The sequence below is a fragment of the Sander lucioperca genome, chromosome 10 (assembly GCF_008315115.2).
Source record: "Sander lucioperca isolate FBNREF2018 chromosome 10, SLUC_FBN_1.2, whole genome shotgun sequence".
Taxonomy (NCBI): domain Eukaryota; kingdom Metazoa; phylum Chordata; class Actinopteri; order Perciformes; family Percidae; genus Sander; species Sander lucioperca.
Window position 1 is genome coordinate 8,386,511 of NC_050182.1, and position 9,776 is coordinate 8,396,286.

Consider the following 9,776-nt stretch of genomic DNA (forward strand, 5'->3'; position numbering starts at 1 on the left):
ATTCCTCATCGCCTCGGTGCAGCCGTTATTGTTCATGTCCACTTTGATATGCTGTCTTTCAAACTTTTCAACTGCAGATTCTTTTCTCTGCTGCTGTACTCTCTTCACAGAGATCAGAGCAGCAGAGATCAGCAGAACACCAGCAAAGATAGAGATCTTCATGTTGATCTGGAGAATACAGAGTTAGAAAAGCTGTTAGAGACTTTACTCTGACATATCTAACATCTCTTTATATTATCATATAAAAGCTGTTAGAGACTTTACTCTGACATATCTAACATCTCTTTATATTATCATATAAAAGCTGTTAGAGAAGTGCTGCAGATTCATACTATGTACACACACACACACACACACACACACACACACACAGACACACACACACACACACACACACACACACACACACACACACACACACACACACAGGCATTTAAATGTTGAAAAAAACATAAAAAGCTAAATAATGACTGTTGGCTGAATTAAACTGTAAATGCCTCTGAAAGGACATTCAAATAAAAAAAAAATTATTTCAAACAATCAACTTACAGTTTCTTCAGACGGTCCAAAGAGTTGACTCTCCTGGAGAGAAAGGTAACTGGTTTCCTGGTATGAATGACAGACACACCTTGAGGAAGCAGGAAGGAAGAGCTGCAACTGACGATTAAAAAATCAGGTTTGTGGGGTTATACACACAGATACACACACACACACACACACACACACACACACACACACACACACACACACACACACACACACAGACACACACACACACACACACACACACACACACACACACACACACAGATACACACACACACACACACACACACACACACACACACACATACACACACACACACATACACACCCACACACCCACCCACACACACACACACACACACACACACACACACACCCACACACACACACAGACACCCACACAGGCAGGTGCTAGCTGTTAGCTTAGCAGAGTTCATGGACAGGTTGTTCTCTGTTTGCTGTCTGGTTCATTCTGATGAGATCTGATCAGATCAACAGGAGAGGGACTGTGTTCATACTCTTCCTCAATATGAGAGTTTTTCTCAAAAAACTTTCAGCTGCATTACATCACAATGTCCACGTCTTTCTTCTTACACGTTGTAGGTGAGAAATTATACGATAAAAATCAGCCTGTTCTCATGAACCATTCGTTCAAAAAGCTACGAAAGGTTAAGCTCTGTAATTCGTATGATTTACACGGGTTTTTGCTGTTTGCACCATATTGACGGCTGACGTGTGTTCCATGGAAGTGGTTAAATACAAACCATGATCTTTTCCTAAACTTAACTTTGATCACTGCATACCGCTCAGTTTTTCTTGCCTAAACATAACAGTAATCTCTGTTGAAATGACCGGTAGCTGGCGGTGCTCTGTAGCCGGCTCCCAGTCACCTCTCCTCATGTATACATACTACAGACAAAGAACAGACACAAGTGTTTGTCAGATTAAACCACAGACAGAATTTCAGACTGTAAAGGCATTTAACTCTCCTGGTGTCCTCGGGTCAAATCGGACCCATTTTCAAAAAGTTTCTATATCAGAAATGTGGTTTTATTTCAACCAAATTTTAAAACAAAATAACATGCATGGTTCCATGCAACGCTCTTCACAAGTTGATTAAATGATCAGTTCACTACTTTCATTGAATTTGGGTGTTTTATTCAATTTTATAGCATGTAAAGAAAAATTAATAGATTAATAGAATGTTGAAAAACATCAGTAAAAGTGAAAAAGACGTCAGGATAATCTTCAAATGTGTGACCCCCTGCGAGCAATCGCAGCCATTCACCAGCCGCATCCCAGAAGCTTTCATGATTCAAGATTCACGCCAGGTCTATTTCCAGGTGAGCTGCGGGACGTTAGGACAGTGAGATCATCCAGTCAGTTTACATGCAATCAACCAATCAGAGATCATCTCCCATTCCCTTTAAAAGCCAGGCGTGTTTGGACCTTGGAGCATTGCTATTATGATGGAGGATTTGCACTGTAATATTTTTATTTGGAATCTTCTGCATGTGTGTGTGCTGCTGTGCGTCCCTGTGTGTGTAACAAGTATAGTGTGCACGCGCTGTGCACGAGCCTAGGAACATTTTACTAATGCTCTGTTAAAATAACAATGAAATGCTGCGTTATTGACTTTAGACCAGGTTTTTGTTGGTCAATGGTGCCATCACTTCCCAATTCAAGATAGCAATACTCCCAGAATGCACCTGAACACCCCTCCCTGTAAGACCAGCACGCCCAGAATGCACCTGAACACACCTCCATGTAATAACAGCACGCCCAGAATGCACCTGAACACCCCTCCCTGTAATAACAGCACGCCCATAGGCCACAGATGGGTGCAGGTACATTTGCTATTTAAACGACATGGGCGCTAGATGGGAAACTGACAACTGCATCAATCTTAAACTAGCAAAGACCCTTGGATCTAGCTTTGCGCTGCGCCGGGTGCAAGATAGGGTCCATAGACATTATACACCATGTGATTTGGCTTTGTTGGCACACTTCTACCTCAGCCTACTGCACACAGACACAAAATAAAGAAATAGAGACCAGTGTGCAGTGGTGCCATGCCGACCATCTCATTCAACCATTTCTAAAACTGAGGAAATGGTCGTGCCATGAGTCAGAGGGTATCAGAGGTCATACGTGATGAACCAATCAGGTCTGCTCCTACAGGTACCTTGGCGTTCATTTAGACAACAACTTCAGCTGGAAGGCCGCATTGAAAGTGTTCTCATTTACAGCAGAGATTATACTTCTTACACACACTCAGGGTGAATCAAAGGGTTTATATCATACCAGGCTGTATTACAGAGCAGAGTCAGAAATGGGATGTCTGAAGGTATGGCCATTTCTAAAAACATCTCATTTAAAGCTTGCTTGTCAGGTGACTGCCATGAAGGTTGAGGAGAGGAATAGAAACCAGTCTCTCCAGGCAATCACAGAGAATATGGTCTGATCTATCTTTATTCTCCATGCCAAGCATGAGCTCTTATCCTCTGGAAGAAGATATAGGGTACCCCAATGTAAACTCCACCTTTTGTTAAACTAGGCCTCATTGAGTCTGTTTTCTTTTTGTGCTTCTTCTACTGGAGTTTAAACATTGTTATTGGGAGATGCTGTTAACTTTCCATAGCCTCATGTATCCATGTGGCAGCAGATATAGGGTACCCCAATGTAAACTAGGCCTAATTGTGACCTACCTCAGTTAAAACTATAAATAATGTTGCTTGAGGCTGTAGGAGTTGTGCAATAGCTTCATGATCTGATGCACAGCGTTGTGTAATAGCTAGTTGTTATCACTGATTGGGAAAGATGTGAAATATATGTAAATTGTGGCTGTGATGATGTGGCTTCAGTATGGCCACATGTTGGGTGGCTTGTGGCTTGGAGGTAGAGTGGTCACCCCATAACCACAAATCCCCGGCTCCTCCGGCCACATGTCAGAGTGTCCCTGAGAAAGGCACTGAACCCCGAGTTTCTCCCTGGATGCTGTATGTATAGCTGTCCACTGCTCCTAATACCTAGGATGGCTTACATGCAGTAATAGTATTTCTCTACATTGTTCTGTGTATGTGATGAGTAAGGAATACAGTTTGTAAGTTGATATTGTTAAGTGTACAAGGCCCTGGACCTACCCTGACTCTCTCCACACTACACCTCTGGCTCTACATGCAACTGGACCTACTCTGCTGTAGCGTTCTTTTTACTACTGTTTAACTTATTTTATTATTTTATTTTACATTTTATTTTTTATCTTTATTAATACCAACTGGGTGTATATGTTTATACTTATATTGTTTATATTTGTTATCCTTCTTATATTTAGAGAATATGTGACATGCACTAACAACACCATGACAAATTCCTTGTATGTGTAAAAAACGTACTTGGCAATAAAGCCCTTTCTGATTCTGATATATCAGCTGTATGATAAAATACTCTGTTTTTGAAATATGGTCGGTAGTTTAATGTCAGCAGTCAGATGGGATTACCAGGTTTGTGAATAGACATAACAAATATTAAAAAATTTGCAACAGGAAATAGCTTCCTTGCTACTGTTGATGGCGAATACCTGTATACCACACATTAAATCCCCCTTCCAATACCACCATGGATATAGAGCCAAAACACTTATTTATGAACTTCAATGGAATATAATGTCAGAATGAAATATCCCAATGTGATGTCAACCTAAAACACAGCGTGGTCAAGCCGGAGAGCAGAGATCACGTCACGCCCAAACCAAAATACTTTCAACCAGGAATCTCTCGTTCATTCCTCGGGAGTGGTTGAATCCAAACCACCATCTTTTTCCTAAACTTAACGAGTCATTTGTAAAGCCAAATGAAGGAAAACATCATTATGTTTGGAAACTGCAGCTATTTCATTAGAATGACATGAGTAAACGTTTCTAAACGTGATGTGAATGAACTTGAATGGGTAATAGATGCATTCTAATCAGCGATGGTGTTTAACATTAAAAACTACAACTCCCAGAATACCACTCAACTTCCCAACGTCATCAGAAGTCAGTGTTACCATCCAGTGTTGAGATAGAGAGACCCCTAGTGGCAGAAAGTTACATATTGTTCATTTAACGTCTGCAGTTTTCAGACTTCTTGTCTTCAGAGAATCAGATGGTTTCTTACAGTTAAAACTAAACAGTTGTTGTTGTTATTGTTATTATATTGATCTGTAGTTTTACCCACATCTACTTTATCTACACAAAGTGCTGTCTCTTTGTTGTTACATAACCAGACTACTTTATGAATGTCCAATGAAGGTCCAAAATGTTGACTCTCCTGGAGGGAAAGGTAACTGGTTTTCTGGTATGAATGACAGACACACATTGAGGAAGCAGGAAGGAAGAGCTGCCAAAGAATGTCAGATATGTAATTTAACTGGTCGACGATTTAAAAAAAAAACTTTTAGTCTGTGGTGTTTCCTGGTATGAATCACAGATACACACTCACACACACCGTGATCTACTTTTGGAAGAAGCCAGGAAATGCACTTCTGCTGTTAACACACAAGACGTGTAGGACTCACTACACTGAACACCACACGTGTCATTAGGGTCAGACAAAGTTTATGAAAAACAATGTTACAGGGACGGCAACAATGAATGAGTAACAATCACACAAATATTTGGGTCAGATAACAGTGTTGCAGTATTTCATCAGACCCTGAAGAACAGAACATGTTGACAGTCTATCATTCATCCCTTCATGTCTCCCTCTCTGAGCATACAGGACACAAATGGGAAGATTTGGGAGTATTTATGTCAAAATGTAACACCAATTCGCAACCAACTGAACAAAATCTGTTTATTACTGGGCTTGTTATCTTTGATTTAGTGAGCCTGCTTTCTCTACACAGCCTCCTGTTAGGCAGCAGGAAGACAGAGCTGGTTGGTGCATGGAGATACTGAAAGTGTTTAATAATGTTGAAAACCATGGGCGATTTTAGACGATTGTAGACCCTAAATTTCATCTCAGCCCCTAAAAATTATAATATTAAAAAACTTTTGGTGCTTCAAGTGAGAGTTTGTGAACTTTTCTGTTAGTGACAGAAGACAATCAATTACAGGTTAAAAGGGCTTCAAACAGGTTTAATATCCTGTGTGTCTGTCGCCGATGCTATGCACCTATAACACAGTCAAGGAAAGGGTTAACAGAAATGTAGTGTTGGCCAATCAGAGGAGGTTATGGTGCCAGACTCCCGCCTTTGGCTGAGTCTCTATCTGATCTGTCAGAGGGAGAGCAGGAGACGGTTGTGTAGTTTAATGTTGATAGTCCCCAGAGAAGAAGTTGGTCATTTCATGGCACAGATTAGAACGTAAATTAAAACTTAAGCAACTAAATTAGCTGAATGATAGAACATTGAGTCAAATTGGTCATTATTACAGAGACTTATGAAGTGTTAGGTTTAGTTCCATCATAGTGTCAACAAACGTTAGCTGACGTTGTTGTTCAGTAGCTCAGAGATTATCAGATGATTTATCCGTGTCACATTCTCATTAGGGGCTGAGCCTCCTTAATGATCTGATCCTAGAATCACCCCTGTTGAAAACTGTGACATGTTTTGTAAAATAATGATTAATGAATAATCAAAATGTCTGTTATACTGTTGCTTAATCTTTCTTATAAATCTGCATGAATTATTATTATTATTATGATTAATTAAGAAAGTAAATAAAACACATTCTGTAAAAAAGCAAGGTTACTTTAACATGAATTAAATATATATAAAAAATGATTAATTAAAAGTATACAATCTTTTACATAAGGTTACCTGAACAGTACCGTTAGGTTACTGGTAGTCTATATCAGCAACGTTACCTGAACAGTACCGTTAGGTTACTGGTAGTCTATATCAGCAACGTTACCTGAACAGTACCGTTAGGTTACTGGTAGTCTATATCAGCAACGTTACCTGAACAGTACCGTTAGGTTACTGGTAGTCTATATCAGCAACGTTACCTGAACAGTACCGTTAGGTTACTGGTAGTCTATATCAGCAACGTTACCTGAACAGTAGCGTTAGGTTACTGGTAGTCTATATCAGCAATGTTTCACCAGGATGTCCCTGGGTTAACTGACTATATGTTGAGGAAACAACATGGATTGTGTTAATGGGATGGCCTGAACACACCGATGTTGGGCTAGTTGTGTTATTGTATGAAAATGTGACTACAGATTAGACAAAAGGATGTTAGTGATTGTGATAAACTGTAAACTTGTAAATATATGAAATGTAAAATTCAGGCATTTTGAACACATTTCAGGAGAACGAGTTTTAAATATTTTAACTAACAGATAGCATCAAACCTATCTGATTAATGACATTAAGACTAGTATTTTCTGTTAAACAGACAAAGTGTAGTAACATGAAAGTTTTATGACATTAACCCTCCGTTTGACTTCGGGTCAAATTTAACCCATTTTCAAAAAGTTTCGATATCCGAAATTTGGGTTTCTGTCAACCAAATCGTCAAAACAAATAATGTGGATGGTTCCATACAACACTTTTCACAAGTAAAATACAGTGAGGAAAATAAGTATTTGAACACCCTGCTATTTTGCAAGTTCTCCCACTTAGAAATCATGGAGGGTCTGAAATTGTCATCGTAGGTGCATGTCCACTGTGAGAGACATAATCTAAAAAAAAAAATCCAGAAATCACAATGTATGATTTTTTAACTATTTATTTGTATGATACAGCTGCAAATAAGTATTTGAACACCTGTCTATCAGCTAGAATTCTGACCCTCAAAGACCTGTTAGTCTGCCTTTAAAATGTCCACCTCCACTCCATTTATTATCCTAAATTAGATGCACCTGTTTGAGGTCGTTAGCTGCATAAAGACACCTGTCCACCCCATACAATCAGTAAGAATCCAACTACTAACATGGCCAAGACCAAAGAGCTGTCCAAAGACACTAGAGACAAAATTGTACACCTCCACAAGGCTGGAAAGGGCTACGGGGAAATTGCCAAGCAGCTTGGTGAAAAAAGGTCCACTGTTGGAGCAATCATTAGAAAATGGAAGAAGCTAAACATGACTGTCAGTCTCCCTCGGACTGGGGCTCCATGCAAGATCTCACCTCGTGGGGTCTCAATGATCCTAAGAAAGGTGAGAAATCAGCCCAGAACTACACGGGAGGAGCTGGTCAATGACCTGAAAAGAGCTGGGACCACCGTTTCCAAGGTTACTGTTGGTAATACTCTAAGACGTCATGGTTTGAAATCATGCATGGCACGGAAGGTTCCCCTGCTTAAACCAGCACATGTCAAGGCCCGTCTTAAGTTTGCCAATGACCATTTGGATGATCCAGAGGAGTCATGGGAGAAAGTCATGTGGTCAGATGAGACCAAAATAGAACTTTTTGGTCATAATTCCACTAACCGTGTTTGGAGGAAGAAGAATGATGAGGACCATCCCAAGAACACCATCCCTACTGTGAAGCATGGGGGTGGTAGCATCATGCTTTGGGGGTGTTTTTCTGCACATGGGACAGGGCGACTGCACTGTATTAAGGAGAGGATGACCGGGGCCATGTATTGCAAGATTTTGGGGAACAACCTCCTTCCCTCAGTTAGAGCATTGAAGATGGGTCGAGGCTGGGTCTTCCAACATGACAATGACCCGAAGCACACAGCCAGGATAACCAAGGAGTGGCTCTGGAAGAAGCATATCAAGGTTCTGGCGTGGCCTAGCCAGTCTCCAGACCTGAACCCAATAGAGAATCTTTGGAGGGAGCTCAAACTCCGTGTTTCTCAGCGACAGCCCAGAAACCTGACTGATCTAGAGAAGATCTGTGTGGAGGAGTGGGCCAAAATCCCTCCTGCAGTGTGTTAACCTGGTGAAAAACTACAGGAAACGTTTGGCCTCTGTAATTGTGAACAAAGGCTACTGTACCAAATATTAACATTGATTTTCTCAGGTGTTCAAATACTTATTTGCAGCTGTATCATACAAATAAATAGTTAAAAAATCATACGTTGTGATTTCTGGATTTATTTTTTTAGATTATGTCTCTCACAGTGGACATGCACCTACGATGACAATTTCAGACCCTCCATGATTTCTAAGTGGGAGAACTTGCAAAATAGCAGGGTGTTCAAATACTTATTTTCCTCACTGTATATGATCAGATGACTACTTCATTGAATTTGGGTGTTATTCAATTGTATAGCATTTGAAAAAAAAAAAAAAAAAACTTTACAAAAGTGCAGAAAGAATCGACAAAAACATCGTAAAAAGTGACAAAAATGCTGTTCAAAGTGACAAAAACATTGAGAAGTGACAAAAAAAGCTTCAAAAACTGGGGAAAAGTGAAAAATGTTTTAATTTTAAATTTTCACCCAGAAAAACAAAAAGTTGCATGGTTGACGGCAAGACAACACAAGGGTTAAGACTAGTATTTTCTGTCAAAAAGAACAGAAGTTCTTGTTTCTGGCAGAATATAAACTGTGAAGAGAGTCAGGGCTCCATCTGGTGGAACAATCCTCAACTCATCCTCATTTTTTCCCTTTTGTTGAATGAGATCAGGGGGTCAAACTCATCTTCACAATCCCATCGAGGGACACGCAGAGTTCATTGACATGCTTTTATTTAATCAAAAAGTCTAATATCTTTAACTGTATTATTGCATGTCTCATAGTTTTCTCACCTACAGTTTGGTCGACGTAAAGCCTTAAAAAAGGTCCTTATCATCAGAGAGTTTAGCAACATCTATCAAAACAAAGATTAGATGTTTAAAGCTGACTCCCAGCAACCTGTTTCACATATATATATATATGTATATATATATATATATATATATATATATATATATATATATACCGGCTTTGCACTTTTATCCACGTTATCTTCTTTATGAATGAGTGAACATGACGACATTAAAAACAGACCCACAGTTAAACTGTCACGTCTTTTATTCAACAGGTAGTAACAGATTACTCTGATTCATCAGCTAGTAATAGATTACTCTGATTCATCAGGGAGTAACAGATTACTCTGATTCATCAGGGAGTAATAGATTACTCTGATTCATCAGGTAGTAACATATTACTCTGATTCATCAGGTAGTAACAGATTACTCTGATTCATCAGGGAGTAACAGATTACTCTGATTCATCAGGTAGTAACAGATTACTCTGATTCATCAGGGAGTAACAGATTACTCTGATTCATCAGGGAGTAATAGATTACTCTG